Source organism: Athene cunicularia (assembly GCF_003259725.1).
Source record: "Athene cunicularia isolate RWA chromosome 4 unlocalized genomic scaffold, athCun1 chr4_part2, whole genome shotgun sequence".
Taxonomy (NCBI): domain Eukaryota; kingdom Metazoa; phylum Chordata; class Aves; order Strigiformes; family Strigidae; genus Athene; species Athene cunicularia.
Genome location: NW_020799099.1, coordinates 19132738 through 19149329, shown reverse-complemented (window position 1 = coordinate 19149329; position 16592 = coordinate 19132738).

Below are 16592 nucleotides of genomic sequence, written 5' to 3'. Positions count from 1 at the left end.
GCTGTGGGGCCGGGCCGGGCCCGGCAGCGCCGTGAGGGCGGCGGGCGCCTTCCCCTGACGGGCTGCAGCAACGTGTTCCAAGGCAATCCCCCCAGTCCGGCTGGCAGATTTGCGTTATTCTGCCTGGGGAGGAACAGACCCGTTGTCCGGGCTAATGGGTCTAGTGCCCTGTTCCTGCCGACCAGGGGCTGCGGCCCCCTTCCCCAGTCAGGGGGTGTATCACACCTGAACCTATACTGGGCCGGCTAAACCCTAGTGCGGAGTGTTTACTGGGCAGCAGTGTGCTTCGAACTGGGCGAAGGCAGCCCCTATCCAGTGTAGGGTAAAGGATCTGCAGTGAGATGGAAGTTTTGGCTGGCCCCCCTTGAGGGGCACTCTTTAAAGCAAACGGGCCATTACTACAAGATAGGATTGTTTGCCTGCTCACGCTGGTGTTTCATTTTCTGAAGAACCTTCTTTCTCCAGGCAGGTCGTCTTGTGAGATCTGCAGACATGTTTTTTTAAGATCAGGTGAGACATGGTTGTGTAAGATCACGCAAACAGTTCTGCCATGGGCTGTTGGGATTTTACATGAGGGGTGCTGGTGCCTGAGGAATTGCAGGGTGTAACTAAGTCCCCTTTTCGGTAAGAAATGGAATTTTTGTTTTCCAGTGACATGCTAGCAAGGCTCAGCAAATACCAGTTAGACAACAGCACCAGCTTGAGGAAAAAGAAACTTGAATAGCACAATATAAACAACTACAGTGTTTAATAACTAACAAAAAAATAAACATAACTAAAATGACAAATCTGTAGGCTCAGGAAAGCTGACATAACTGGAAGGTGATTTGGGCAGTGAGAGTACTATATAGATTTCACATATGATGAAAGGTGTTGAGAAAGAATGAAAGGATGTGTGATCAGACTGTCTGCCCATTGGCCTTCTTGAGGCTTTCCACTGATTACTTCAGTTTGTGTTCACTGGCTACCACTAAAACCTTGCTGTTGAAATCAAAGGAGGCCTCATCCATTTCCTTGGTTCAGGTCAGTTCTGCCAACCTCTCCTGTGAATTTCATGCTTCTGGTTGCCCCAGTGTTGTTAGTGCTTCCAGAAAGCCTCCATAAAATATTTAGCTAAACTCCACTTTGCTTTCATTAGTATCTTAGACATTCTGGAAACTGTAGGTACTGATTCTGGTAGACAAAAGCACAGATTCATAAATCATAACTCCTTAATACTCCTTATCCAATTTCAGAGATTAAAGTCTTCTTTTTTTCTTTTTTTTTTTTTTCCACTTTTCCTTCCCTTGCAGTTTTGTGATTCTGCCTCCAGTGCCGCTGTGTACTTATTGGTACCCTGGACATGGTAAGTGGTTTTGCAACTTTCGTCCTATTCTCAGTACCACACAAATAAATCAAGTTACCCCACTGTGCTCTTGAACCATCTATGCTTTGTCATGCATATTTCAGGTTTATATGTAAGTCCTGTAGGTGAGGGCTTCCAAGGTTTATATGTAAGTTCTATAGGTGGGGGCTCCCAGTGTTTCTGTGGTTTTTACGTTGGATTGGTTTTGGTGTTGTTCTAGAAAGTGTTGCATGCTAATCAGGAGCATCAGTTTGCATTAAGAAAAGAGGGCTTGGAAGTACTGTGAGCATGTGGGAGAGAGGCCTGGCAATCTTGTTTTTGCTTGGAGGATGTTCTTTGTTCTGTGGCAAGTGGGGGAAAAAAGGCCCAAACAACTAGGCATCTGCATTACCTTTTTTTTTTTTTTTTTTTTTATTTTAGTGAGGGCATTCTGTACCTTAATTTGACTTTGAAGTACAAGATGAAGAGCAAGAAGACACTTGCAAGCTTGGCAGCCAGTATATAATGAAAGGAGATGCAAGTGATCTGCCAGGGTGCTCATCCTGGAGCAGTCTGAGTGCCAATGGCAGAAGCTGGCCATATGCCACCGTCAGAATTCAGAGGTGATGGTTAGGTGCTGTAATTGCTGTCTGCAAACCTCACAGTTTGGTGAGGCACAGGGAGGCTGAGGGGAACTGACATGCCTACCATAGGCAAAACTGAAATGCATTCACACAAACATTTCTTGGTTTATTTTCCTCAAACAGAAATGGTTCTAGGTTGACCCAGAGGTAATTTTTCTCCCATAAATATAATTTCTTAACTAAAACCAGTGTAATTTAAGTCATTTGGATAGATATAGTTCATTAGAACAACCCTATTAAACCTGGCATAACTGTGGACAGATTCAGCTGTGGATGCTTGAGCAGTCTCTTTGTGGGGCATTGCTCTCAAAACCATCGTTTTGAATTCTGATTTAAGTTTCCTACATTTTCCTGTGAAGTACAGGAGGATAATACTTGCATAGCATTCAAAAAAATTAGAAATTCGTGTCATTCTTCAAATCAGCATCAATTTATTTTCTGTAAAGTACAAATACAGCTGGTTGGAAAAGAAACACTAAAAAAATCAGAATAGTTTTAATTTAAAATGTTCAAAGTTGGTTGATATTTCTTTGGATAATTCTTAGTTAATGACAATATTCTGTGTTTGTAAATATAAATTTAAAATATTACCCAGTATTTCAAGAAATGGTTGGTTTCAAAGGAAAAATTTAGGAATAATTTCACTAATTAATCCTAGTACTCACTAAATAATCCTAGTATAATACTAAAGTAAAATAACCTTTCAAAACAAACGGCCATGTTAATTAGATGTACTCAAAATAAGTATTAAAACGACCATGACAGTTTTGCAGTAGAGACACATGAGGCTGGGATGCAGAGAGATTTTTAATATTTTAGATACGGCAATAAGTCATTTGAGCAGTTTTGTGGTAAAATATTCTCAGGTATTTGCTTTCATTGAAAATCAAAACCACAAAAAGCTGATCTTTTATATGCTAATTCTAATATGTTCATATTAATCTAACTATGCAAGGGAAATTTTAAAGACAAAAATGAGGGAAGGGTTATGCTGGCACCTCCTTTCTCGCCCTTGACAGCATTTTCTTCTGGTATGTATAAATGTCTTTGCTAGTCTTTCAAACATAATTATTTGGTCAGCTGTGAAACCAGTGATGTTAGAGGAACCAAGAAGAATTTGAGGAGCTCTCTAATTACCTGCTGAAATTTGAAGTCCTGCCCAGTTAGTGATCGTTATCAGAGGTACAGGAGAATCTCCAAGTTACTGTCAAGTTAGCAGTAACACATTCACTGGCTCCAGGGGAGGCCAGGCAAAGTGTTTCCCCCTGTCATGACGCGGCTGGTGGCAGAGCGTAGCACGGAGGATTAGCAGCCGTGGAGCTGGCAGCTGCACACGCGTGTGCCCACACACACCACTGTGCACAGGGCAAACCGCGGCCGCGGCTGTCTGCTGCAGGCAGGTGCTCGAGCTGTGGAGAAATCCAGCTCTTGCAGCAGGTCATAAGCTGACGGGCAGTATGCGGAGAGAGAAGGGACAGGTAACCACCGGGGGGCACTGCTGTAGTGACAGAACTCCTCACTGCTTGCAAGTCCTGACACCGTTTTTCACGTAGCAACAGTTTAAGTAAGCTTGCAAGTTATAATTCACTTAAGGCAGAGTTATTTTATAGTAATCAAATTTGGCTTCATCTAGGTTTAGATTTTTTCTCAAAAAAGGAAATTTTTTTTGTTCCCAATCCTGCACAAATCTATTTCTGTGTTTAAATTTATTATTTTTATTTAATTTAGTTTTTATTAAATTTATTATAGTTACTAGGCTGATTACTTTTTTTAAGCCTTGCCACTAGTATAAAATTACATACACATATATTAAGGAAACATATTGTTTATTGAGAGGAACTTCTTGTAGTGTTTTCTTGGTAGGGAAGTGCTAGACCTCAATTAAAACATTTAACGATTTATTTTGGTGTTATCTCATCACCTGCAGTCTTATTGTTTTATGCTTAAAAAGTGATTAAGAGTAACTTTTAAGTTTATACTTTGATAGGTAACTTTTACAGCAGGGCAAAGTGAGTTATATATGCAGAAGTTACTGTGAATGGGCAGACAAGCTGGAATTTGTTAACCTTTGATAACTCATTTGTGCATTCATGATGTACTGTGCAATTGCTGATTGTGCTGAGGGTGTTCCAAAAGTTCAAAGGGCTATGGACTGGGATAAGAGTTGCTCAAAAGAGGTCAAAAGGCATTATAGTGTTACGGGTCCAATGTTCAGCACCGTTTAGCAGAATGACCTTCACTGCCACCCACAGTGGCAATCCTGTTCTTTAGGGAAGATTTTGCACAGTTGCACTGTAATATTCTGTGGGACTTGGTGCTGGAAATATATTAAAAGTACAACAGCATTTGCAAAAATTAAACCACATCCATGTATATATGTATAAATGTTACATGATAATAAGGAAGTTATCTACTGCTTTATATAATATGCTTCAAACAATATAGTGCTAGCTATGGTCCCCTGTTACCTTTCAACGCTAACTATTCCATATTTGTGTGAGCTGCACCTTCTTAAATACATATTAGTTCTTAATACCTGTTTGTTTATTAACTATTAAATCAATTTGTTAAATAATGAGACCAGCCAAAAATAAAGCCTAAGTTTGAGTAAGCATCCTCAAAAATTTGAGATCAGTCCTTAGAAAATGAGGACAATTCAATTGCTGCAACAAAGAAAATCAGCCATGTTAAAGTTTATTTTAAACTTAAGAAAATAGCCCAACCCACAAACACAAAACATTGGTATATGGCACTTGGACATGTATAGTATTCACATATTGTCTTTAGATGTTCCTGTTCCATTAGAGCTTTGGGCAGTCCTATCTCTGAGGACTGTTCATCATCTTAGTAGCATTGCTCTCCTTTGGCAGGCTGTGAAAGTGATTTGTTGGCTCAGTAGCTTTTCTGTATCCCCATAGAAACTGTCCTCACGCTGCAGTGAAATTTGGTGAAGTTTTCTTCCCTTGTGCTTTGATAAATTGTCTTTGACACAGATAAAGTCACACTAAAGGAGAGTATGATAAAAACATTTCTGAAGGCAAAGTATTTTCAAGCATCCTTCAAATAAAGAGACCTCTGTGACCTGTGAAATGATTTTCCCATCCCATGCTTCTTGTGTCTGCTTCAGTCCTACACATTTCTGTTATCTAGTTCAGCAGTGAAGCTTTTCCAGCAAGGTAGAAGTTTGCTTGAAGTTACTGCTGGAGTGTAGATGTACAAAGCCCTAAGTTCTGTAGGTTAGCTCCACCTGAAACTGTTACTGTTGCCCAGACACATACTTCAGTTTAAAAGTGAATACAGATTTCACTGTGTGTTCACTTTCCTCACAAAGACTCAGCACTGGGTACCTAAAGCTGTGGACATACATAGCCTCATTGACTGCTTGTTAATTTTTCTTGTTAGATATGAATTAGTGGCATGAATGAGGTTGTCTTGGAGCATTTGAAGATGTGGTACTTTTTTTTCTTTTTTTCTTTTTAAATGCATCCAAAATAATAGAATCATAAGATAGGACAACAAAATATTCAGCTTCTATGATTAAAATATGCCTCATGAAAAGTATAAGGTAGATTTGATTTCTTGGTAACTTACCTCTTTCCTGCAATCATAAGGTCAAAAGCATCATTGATTTTTTGTCAAATAGCAACATATATGAAACCGAGGCATGCAAATAAAATTTGTTTGCTGTATAGTCAGACACCAGCTTTGGTACACTCTCCATGCTCTTCCAACCTGCAACAAAATCCATAAAACCAAGTTCTGTTAACAGTGAACAAGCTAAATTTAATTAATAAATCAGGTTACAAGAAAAAATAATCGGATCCAAGATTAGACATGTGCCTGATTTTCTGCCTGATTCCCTACTTTAATTTTCAAGTCAGTGGTCACACTTTCTTTTCTGATGCTTTTCTTGCCTTATCAGTCACATATATATTTCACAAAAACTATTAAATCTGATTGATGAATGTTTCATGCATACAGTAAATTCATTGAATATATAATATCTCTCAAGTGCCTAATTGCTGCTGAATATGCTATATCTGTCCAGGTTAAATATACCCACCACATTGAGCACTAATACACTGACACAACAATATTAATAACCTGAATACTTCTGAATACTGTATAAAAGGTGGCCCAATAATCTACTGGTTTTGAGGGATATATGCTGAACAGAAAAAAAAGCACCAGATCTATGCCGGTGGCATTTTTTGGTTGTCTTTGCTATAAGTTTTGGTTAAAAAGCAGTGTTTGGTCAGGATACCTTAATTCCTGTATTAGCAGTCAAGTGTTACTCCAATAATTGCTGATTTGTAAGGAGTCAAGTAAATTATAAAGCTTTGTGTATTTTTTATTTTAAGTACCATGTAGTTTAGTTTTTGCTTGCTAAGATGACAACCCAAATTACTTTAGTAATATCCTGGAAGGAGGATATTTAATACATTAAATGTTGTTACACATCCAGTTGCACTCTGAAAATGAAATAATTCTTTATTGTTGTATTCAGGTGTGTGACTCCTAATAAACTCCAAGTCTGAATGGTTTGTTGCATCTTTCTGTATTCAGTGTTTTTAGAACTGGGAGGCAAATGGGAGACCCTTACAATGACTTTGTTCTGATAATCACTTCCAGAAATTTCAAGCCTCTACTAAGTATACTAGGTGCTGAAACACTGTCATGAAGGTATCTACATTTTAAATAGAATTCATATCCTTTTTTGCACATGCTTTTTATTTTGTATCTTTCCAAATTGTTTTTCTGTGTTTCTTTCTCCTGGATACCAAAGATTATTTAGAATTAGATTTAAAGCCCTGAAGCATACGTCATTTTGTTAATCTTTTTTTCTAGTAGAAGATTTGCAGATTTTCTGAGTTGTAACTTTAGTTTATGAGGTTCCTGGGAGGAAAAAAGAAATCACTTTTGGAACAAATTATAGTCAGATCTTAAAGTAATTTAAAATAGTCTAGTTACACTGCATCCCTCTACACATTGCTGACTGAATATTTAAATAAATTACATATTTGGTAATGATCTATGTGAAATGTGTGATCCATTCTCCATAAGCCACTGGGTATTATGTACCATCTTGGGTCCCTTTACATATTCTCCTTTACCAGGAACAGCCCTAATATCCTTAAAGGTTATTTGCACAAACCTGTAGCAGATTCTAAGTTTTGAATGTCTGTGAACTGCAAGAGCAAGCTTACCCAATTAACGAAGATGTGCTTATAGTTAATAAATCTCAGGGGGAAAAAAAAAAACAGGCAGCGATGCAAAGGCAATCCCTTACCACCTACCATGAGGAGACTGATGCCCAGCCAGTCTCTGAGCAATGGTTACCTTGGGTAGGCTACCTCCCAGTTTTTATTGCTGTGCGTGATGTAATACAGTGCTGAATATTCCTCTGGTCAGTCCAGGTCAGCTGTCCTGGCAGTACTCCCTTCCAGCTATTTGCCCACCCCAGCCTGCTTGCAGCAGGGAGTAGAGTGAGAAAGGGAGAAACCTTGACACTGTGCATGCACTGTTCAGCAATAGCTGAAACATTGGCATCTTACCAACACTGTTTTGGTCACGACTGGAAAACACAGCACCATAGGGGCTGCTATGAAGAAAGTGAACTCCATCGCAGCCAGATCCAGTACAACTCTGTAGGGCAGGGGATGCATTCTGTTTCCAGGGTGGCTAGCATGGTGTGCTCTTGGTCTTGAACAAGGACTGGCGGTTCCTACCTAGGACTACTGAGTGACATTGTATTGGTAGAGAAATGGTTTGTCAGAGTCAGCAGAAGAACCTGTGGAACTGGGACAATTCTGGTGAAATTGCAAACCTGGGAACTGTCAGAACAAAACTGGAACAGGGCATGCTGAAGTTAGTTGCCTGCTCTTCCAGCCTATTATGAAATAAAGGGTGTTTTTTTTGTTGTTGCTTTTTTGATGTTGCTTTTTGTATCTAAACTCCATGTATGTCCTGTTTCAGAGCTGAACTTAAGACAGTGATTGTTCGTGGCAGTACTGTACCAAACAAAACATTTCGACTAAACCCCTCAAAAATGCAACAAAAATGGCAATATAACAGCCAAATTTCTAAAATCACTACTGCAAGCCTTAGTAGAATGCTGTAACATGAATGAGATCTTTTGTGTTGTGTTCAGAACAAAGGTGATTTTTGCTGCAAATTAGGTGCCAGTTAGTTTTCTCCATTTGAACTGAGTTTCTCAGATTTCACCTGAGAAATTCAGATGATGCCATTGTAACCCAGCTTTCTTAACGCAGATTTTATTAATAATCTAGGGGTTTATAAAGGATTTCTTTAAGAGTTAATGTTTGGAACATATATACTCTGAAAGCCTTCAAGAAACTTACTGAAGTGAACATAAAAATCTTAGGACAGGTTCAGTAAATGAAGACAGATGTAACATAATGGAAACATAAACTTTGCATATGAAAGCCAAAACACATCATCTGCTTATCACCAACTATACATGGATAAAGTACATAAATATAAGCCTCAGTGCTTACTTGCTAAAGGGGATGAATTCTTGCTCAAAGTAAGAAAAGGAATTACAGAGATTTGAATAGCAAAAACTGGCTGACAAGAGATGCCATTAATACTATTCTGGTAATAGCAAACATAAGATGATAAAATTTACATGCATTTCTATTGAAACACATTTGTTTACTGAAACAGACGTTCTGATGTACAACAGAAGACTGTCTCTGTCATGCATTAGCATGCAAAGCCCAAAGGATGTTAAGAAAGCCAAAACAAAAATAAGTACATTCCTATAATTCTTAACAAAAATAAAAGAAAGTAAGATCCTTCCTGCATTTATTAAACCCTATAGAGCAGAAAATCTCTTAGCAGGTTTATTTATTACAAATGAAGTTTTCAAGAGATAACCAGCCTTTATTGCAAATGTTTAATGACGTTCAAAGCAAATTTGTACTGTGTTTATTCTGGAATATGGATGCCATATCAGTTTGTGCAAACTTTGGTTAGTATGACTTGTGTAATATTATCAGTTTAGTACTGGCATAAAGCTACCAGTAATGTTGTTACTGACATGTCTTTGAAGCACTGACCCTTCTGCTGAGAAAAAACAATGTTAACTCCAAGTAAAATAAAAATGAAGGTAACTGAGTATCTCTATAGTACAGGTTAAAATATGAAATTGAGAATTCTGAAACAAAAATTATTAGCCCAGGTCCTAATACTGGTGAGGATTTCTATATGGGAAATAGAGGTATTGTACCTGAAAGTGTTAAATGTATGTAATTTCACACTGAAATTGGTGATCATTTTTATATTTCATGCAACTTGTGGATGAAGATAAAAGCATTCTCACATTTCTGCTATATCTGTGCTGTAAGACCATGTTGTACCATCACATGATACTGCTTTCTTTAAAGACTGTTTTTTCCTGGCATATGCTGAGAATTGAGGAGAATGTGTACTGATCTGATCAGGAATTTAACTGACATCACTTCATCTTGTTCTTTAAATGATGTGATCCAGACTAGGACTATAATTGACTTGTTGCTGTCTAAAACAGTAGCAAATATACAAGCCAAGCAGTCTTAAGTGTTGCACAAGAAAATCCAATTCAATTAAAAACATTATCAAGAGTTCAGCTGTTACAATTTGACTTATTTGCTGCAGAAGAGTCCAAATCAATGAATTAGACATCAATTGTGTAACCAAATGTGTTTTTAAATACAAATTTTGGAGAGAGTATCTTAGTATAGTTAGGTAAGTCAGTGTGTAATTGCTCTTAATGCTTTTCTTTCTAATTCTGTTCCTTATGAAGCATCGCTTGTATGGCAGGGTGCCTGGGTGCTCCTGGTTAGAGCAACTGCCACCTCTGGAGAAAGCCATCTGCACTAGAAGGGTTCATGCAAAATGCTCATTCACAGGTATATTAAGTGGTTGTTGATGGAAGAGTTGCTTCTGCTGATTGTCTAGATGGCTGCTAGGCTTCTTGTTACTTTAGACTTTGTAAAACTTTAGTCACACAGCAAATACAGAAGGAAGGAAAGGAAATTAGGAGAAATAAGTATGTGCTTAGTACATTTCCATTCTGAACTCAGAGTAACCAGCAAAGACCTTCACTGTGACACATGCCCCAGAGATGTGTCACCCTGCACAGCCGTTCAGGCAGGAGCAATGCCTGGAACAGCAGCAGATCTCTATATGAGTAATGTACACCAAATGACGTGCCTCAGGGACTGGATAGATTTCTTATATGAAATGCTCTATTTGAATGCAAGATGCAATTGCAATAAATCTGTGTCTATTCCTTTGCTGCTGTAGAAACTGTATCATGTTGCCCTTATCAGAAACCTGACATGTTCTGTATTAAAAATAAGGGCATTTACTGCCATTAAGTTTGTTTATGATAGTTTGATCTGATTAGTCTTTTAATTTCTAGGCTACTTTTCCCTCCTTGTTCCTGTGCAAACAATGCCAGTTACCGCAAAATTTTTTTCCCTTGTTTAGTGTTTTTACCCTTATTTTTGTAGACTGGGTAAGCCACACACATATATTCTTTTATCACCGTGGCTTTCTTTTTTTTGGCCCTGCTAGTAGCATACCTTTGCATCTCTTCCAGTTTTAATGCATTGTCCTTGAACATGGCTATCCAGAATTACATGTTGTTCATCATGGTGATTTAGTCTTAAATAACTGAAAACTGAAGCTAACATGTCTGTGCAAGAGATAAATTATTGAAAGATTTTGTTGTTTGGCTGCTTTATGTAATAACTAACCTCAGTAAGTGAGCTGCTTTCTGTATTCTGTCTTTATCATATTAGCTCTAAACAGTTACTTTCTACAGTAAGCACCTTCACACCTCACTAAAACCATGGAAGAAGATATTTTGATGGACCACAGTCTGATCTCACACCAGACTGATAGTGTGGCTAAGACTAGAATCTGGCATTATAGCAAAAGAATAATGCTTCAGTAAAATGTTGTGGTTCATAGTTTTTCCACAGTAGTTGAAAATTATTTCCCTTGGATTCACTTCAAATACTGGATGCCAATGTCTCTAAATAAAAACTAAAGGGAAATTGCTATTTCTGAGGTTTGAAAAGACATGCTGTCCTTTGTCTCATTGAGTTCAACAAGAGGAAGTACAAAGTCCTGAAGGACTTCCTCCTGAAGGAAGGAAGAACCCTATACACCAGTACATGATGGGGGCCACCCAGCTGGAAAGCATCTTTGAGAAAAAGACCTGTGGGTGCTAGTGGACACCAAATCAAACATGAGCCAGCATTGTGCCCTTGTGGCAAAGAAGGCTAACGGTGTCCCGGGCTACATTAGACAAAGTACTGGCAGCAGATCGAAGGAGGTGATCCTTCCTCTCTGCTCAGCACTGGTGGGGCCACACCTGGAATGCTGGGCCCAGTTCTGACCTCCCCAGTACAAGAGAGACGTGGACATACTGGAGAGAGTCCAGCAAAGGGCCACAAATATGATTAGTGGCCTGGAGCATTTCTCCTATGATGAAAGGCTGAGAGAGCTGGGACTGTTCATCCTGGAGAAGAGAAAGTTCAGGGGGATCTCATCCATATGTACAAACACCTGAAGGGAGGGTGAGAAGAGGAAGAAGCCAGGCTCTTGTTAGTAGTGCCTGCTGTTGGGCAGTGGGCGCAAACTGAAACACAGGAGGGTCCTTCTGAATGTGATATAGATAGAGCTGTATCTGCAGTCCTGTCAGGAGCTACAACATGAGCTATCCATGCACAGTATAGGCAACTTTGAGATAATTTGCTTCAGTTTTTATACTAATGTTGTTGTTAGTGCTGCCTGGTAATGGTGCTGGGTGAACAAGGGAATTTTTTCTGTCTCTGGGAGATGCTTTTCTGCCAGTCCACCTGGAGCATGAAACTTGCATTTCCAGCCAGGCTTGCCAACTTGTGTATTTCCTAATAGGTATGGCAAAGGGATTCTGCTACCTGTTCTACATAGGAAAAATGTGTTATATACAAAGAAAATGTAAATAATGCTACTGAAAACTGTACTGATTGAGGTGGGCAGTTCCAAGGATTTCTGTTACAAAATAGATGAGATGGATGTTTCTGTGGTACTGTTCTATAAATAATTTCTGTGAAACAGAGATACTGTGTACACATGTAATTACTGACTTCTTAGTTATGACTTGGATGCCCCAAGCAGACTTTTCTTCTGCTGTAGGAGACTCTGAAATGAAATTATGAGACCTAGGAGTTTTCACAAACAAAGTTGCTCCAGGATGAGTTTTGAGGATGTCTTGACTCTGATGTTGTGAGCAGCCCTTGTCTCTAAAGGCAGAACAGGAGGAACAAGGGATAGAGGTGCTAGAAGTTCCTATTAAGAAAGAAAGAACAGGGTCAGGCAGCAGTGCTAACTTTGAGGTATGGGAGGGATGTCAACACCAAAAGAGTTGGAGGATGAACTCAAGTTTTCTCAACCATATACTGCTTATGACATTATTTTACTGTGGAAGGGTGTTTTCTACACATGCATGTGCATATAAACAACTTGCATTCTGTCTTTGTGCACAGTATACTCATAGCCAGGCATGTTTCCAAATCTGGCAATGAAGTAACCAAATTGTTCCAGCCAATGTTTCCATCACAGTGCATGGTGATGCAAAATCAAGACATGCTTTCCACTAACTTAAATATACATATACATAATATATATGTACTAAACATGTACATATATAAGAATATATCCATACTGCAACTTCACCAAAGTCCCTACTGACTGCTGAGGGTCAACATATTTATGGTAAATAATTTGCTAGTCCAAAAAGGCTTTTATTTTTATTTTCTTTAATAAACTGTTGGTTTATAAAGCATGACAAAAAATAGCAGGTTAATTATTTTATCTAAGATTTCCAAGCCTCTAGGAGGAAATCATCATTTCATCTCTACATGTGCACAGAGAAATTCAGATGCCCTGGTTCATGGGAGGAATCAGTTTTCTTTCTTTAGTGGATAGACATATTTATTACATTTGCTTCCTCCAGTTTCAGGGAACAATATTATTTTCAGGGACAAGTAGTTTTAAAAACCTTGATTGTGCTAAAGAGACTGGAAATTCAGTAACAAGATTGTTAGATGGTCTTCAGAACACCAAACTATTGATGAGCAATCTGCAGTACTCTAGTAATTAGATTGTGGCTGAGCAACAGATTTCCTGAGAAAAGATTTACAGTGTGCAGTGTTGCTGTAGAACAGGCACCCAATGTGATGGGGTTTGTCTGCAATGAGGTTTGGTTTTTTTTCTCCCAGTCTCACTCATAACTGCAGGGTCCTGATGGTCCCCATGGGAGACATGACAGAAATCTTTCTGGAGAAAAATTGTTTGAATGCTCTGCTGTCCAATCTATGTTGACTCTTTTGCCACTTATCACTAATCCAGTGATCTGGAAATTAAGCACTGGAGAGAGGGTCACTGGATTAAGAAAGTGCTGAGTGTGAGATACAATGGCCAAGTTTTCTCTGGCCGCTGAAGTTCGTGCCACTTCAGTAACATCCGGGGTTTTTGCTGAGGGACTTTGGGATTGCAAGAAAGTATAAGTTTATGCTAGAAAATGTCATTGATCTTACATTTCTGGACAGTATTTTACTGGAACTATTAAAAAAATAAATTCAAGTATATTCCACAAGGGGACATAACATGGGACAATCTTTCCATTTAGGATGTAAATAGAATAGTGGGAAAAATATTTATTCTTTTTTATTCTGCTGGGCAAATATGAGAAATTCAGTTCACAGTGTATTGGCTAGAACAAAAAAATAGATCAACATCATATTATGAAATGTATCTCCCTAAAGCTGTTGGACACAATCCATAGTAGAGTCACCTCTACTCTCTGACTTTCATATTGGAGTAGAGTACACTCATTAAATGTGCAGATAGCAGAAGGGTTACAAGCACACTGAAAGACAAGATTAGAAAATTATCCTGACAGTTCAGGGGAATGCCTTTAAAGAACTGGGATGCAACTGAGTGTAGTGATCAGCATAGGATGGCAAGTGACAAGACAAAAGCAGTTCTGCAGGAAAAATATGTCTGCAAAGAATAGTGGATGACAAAGTGAATGTGAGTCAATGGTATCCTGCTCTATGGGCATAGAGGAAAGACAACCATCATAGTGGCAGTGGAAACAGGAATACAGTTGACAAGATGAGAAGTAATGCTTCATGGTGAGAAGGGCAAGGGTAGATATACCCTTCAGGAACATAAAAAGTAGCTATAAGGTTGAGCAGGCGATTTAGTCTCTCTGAGGAGGCTGACAGTATGATACAGTTTGAAATGGTAATGAAATAGATCATTGTTGGAGGCCTCTGAGCACAAGTTTTTTCTCAGAAATGAAAGAGAGTTAATCCTGCACTGGGAAAAAAAGCTAATCTACATGGTCTCTCAAGAACCATCTGAGCTCTGTCTTCAGATGAGTTCATTACTTTAATAGTCTTGTTTTGTTATTTTATGCACAGTGGATTGTGGTTTAAAAGAAAAAGTGTAGGATGTTAAAAAAGCACACATTTGATCAGCATTATAAGAGATTTATTTGCTTACCATTTTGTTGATATGAATAGAAGAGCACATCACCATCAATTTCTCTGAAGTGATGGTGTAAATGCAACAATTTTATGATGTATTGGATTTTTATTGGAACTAGGTTTTATTTAAAATATTGATATCCCCTGTGGAAGTATTTGGCATGGCTGTCACAGCATTTGTGTAAGTCAGAGCTCAGAGTCTTCAGCTTAAAATAAACACCAAAGGATCATTCAGATAATATACTACATTCACATAGTGCTAGTTTACAGGGTTCTAGAAGCAAAGATTGATTGACATTTGTGTTTGTGTTACTTCTACAATGTGAAAAACCTCGAAGGGGGACACTTGATGAGAAATAGTGTGTGATTGTCTTCTCTCAAGTATAAGAAAACAGTACAGTCACAAATACTCAAACAGAAAATAAAAATATTTTAAGCAATGGTCTGTTCAGAGCTGGTTGCTCTCTACATTCACCTCTAACAGTATGTAAGCATCAGCAGAGAACAATGTTTGATACTACAATGCTTCATGTATATGTTATGGAGCAAACCCATTGGTTTCCTTTCCATTTTTCCTATCACATATATGGCTCATTGCCCATATAAACTGTTAAGACACAGTAGTATATATTTTTCTGGGTTAAAATATATCTTGCATAAATCTACTGTTGTTTTATTGAGAGTAGTTTTAGACCGCTGAGTCTGCATTTACATTCTAGAAGAGATGGTCTTTTTGTTATTTTGAAGAAACTGAGCAGTAGAATTGATTAAAATAGAGTTGTAGCTGAAATAGATAAGCTAAATAATGGAAACCACTCCAAAGAGTAATGTGTCCTTCCCATTGCTACTCTGGAAAGAAATGTCACACATTAAAATATTGAATGCACATGGTTATTATGTGTAATTTGGCAACCAGCTAGAATCACTAGATATCACTCAACTTTAAGCTGCTGCCAAGGAGAGACTGATAAAAGGAACAGATGATGGATGAAAAGGTTGAAAATAGAGATGATATTGTTAAATGCCAGTAAAGAGAATCACTTTTTCCTAGTTACACATGTGAACTTGACCCCAGTGTGTCAAAAATGCCGTATATTGATTATAGCTTTGAAATACTGCATTTTCTTAGAAAAAGCAATGAGAGTTCTTTTGAACTTAAAATAAAAATCTTTGCTGAGGTGTGTATCCTTCTTATCTTTAGACCTGTGTTCTCTCCCTATCTCTCTTCTCTATGCTTCCCTTTTTCTTCACCCTTAACTGCTTAGCCCAGCACTAAAAGACAGTTCATCCTTCTGCCAGTCCTTCTCCCATTCCTGGGCCTGCTGTGTAAGAACTTGTGTTGTCTGTAATCAAAGTAAGTTTTCACATGCCTAATTCAGCCATGATGACCTTCATGATGCCACCAGCTCTAGCCTAGAAGGAAATGATTGACTAAAAAAGGCCTGTCCACTAGAAAGGAATCCTTCTTCCATGTGGCTGAAAGGACATTTTTCTATACCTAAGGAATAGAATAATTTCCTACAAGACTACCAATAACGACATAAACTCCTTCTTGGATCAGGAACCATTTACAATGGTATATATAGTCAGCAGAACCCAACTCTTAAGCTGCTGAACAAAATGATAGATATAATAATATTTTTAAAAAATCAAAATCTGTTAATGTTAGGATACAAAAAAAATGCAGCATTCATGAATCAGCATGGCATTACATTGTAGACTCATGATTACCACACCCAGCTCTATAGTTGATTCACATATCCTTCATGCCTGCTCTCCTGTCAGTTCACTCAGAAGATTTGGTGGAGCAAAGATGTGGTTCTTCTCCAGGATTAGGTGCTTTCATGTGCTTTGTAATCTTCACTCCACTTTGAAAGTGGACTGATGGTCAAGTGCTTAGATGAAAAAAAAAATATTCTTTAAGTTGTTCAGACAGACCCACTTTACACAGCCTTTGGGCCTTATTTTATTGGGTTTTGATTACCATTCCATGTTTTACATTGTGCAAGAGTTGGAGAGCTCAGAGTTGCTGTGCTGGTCCCTCCGCTTGGCCTCTTGTGGCTGTGTCCT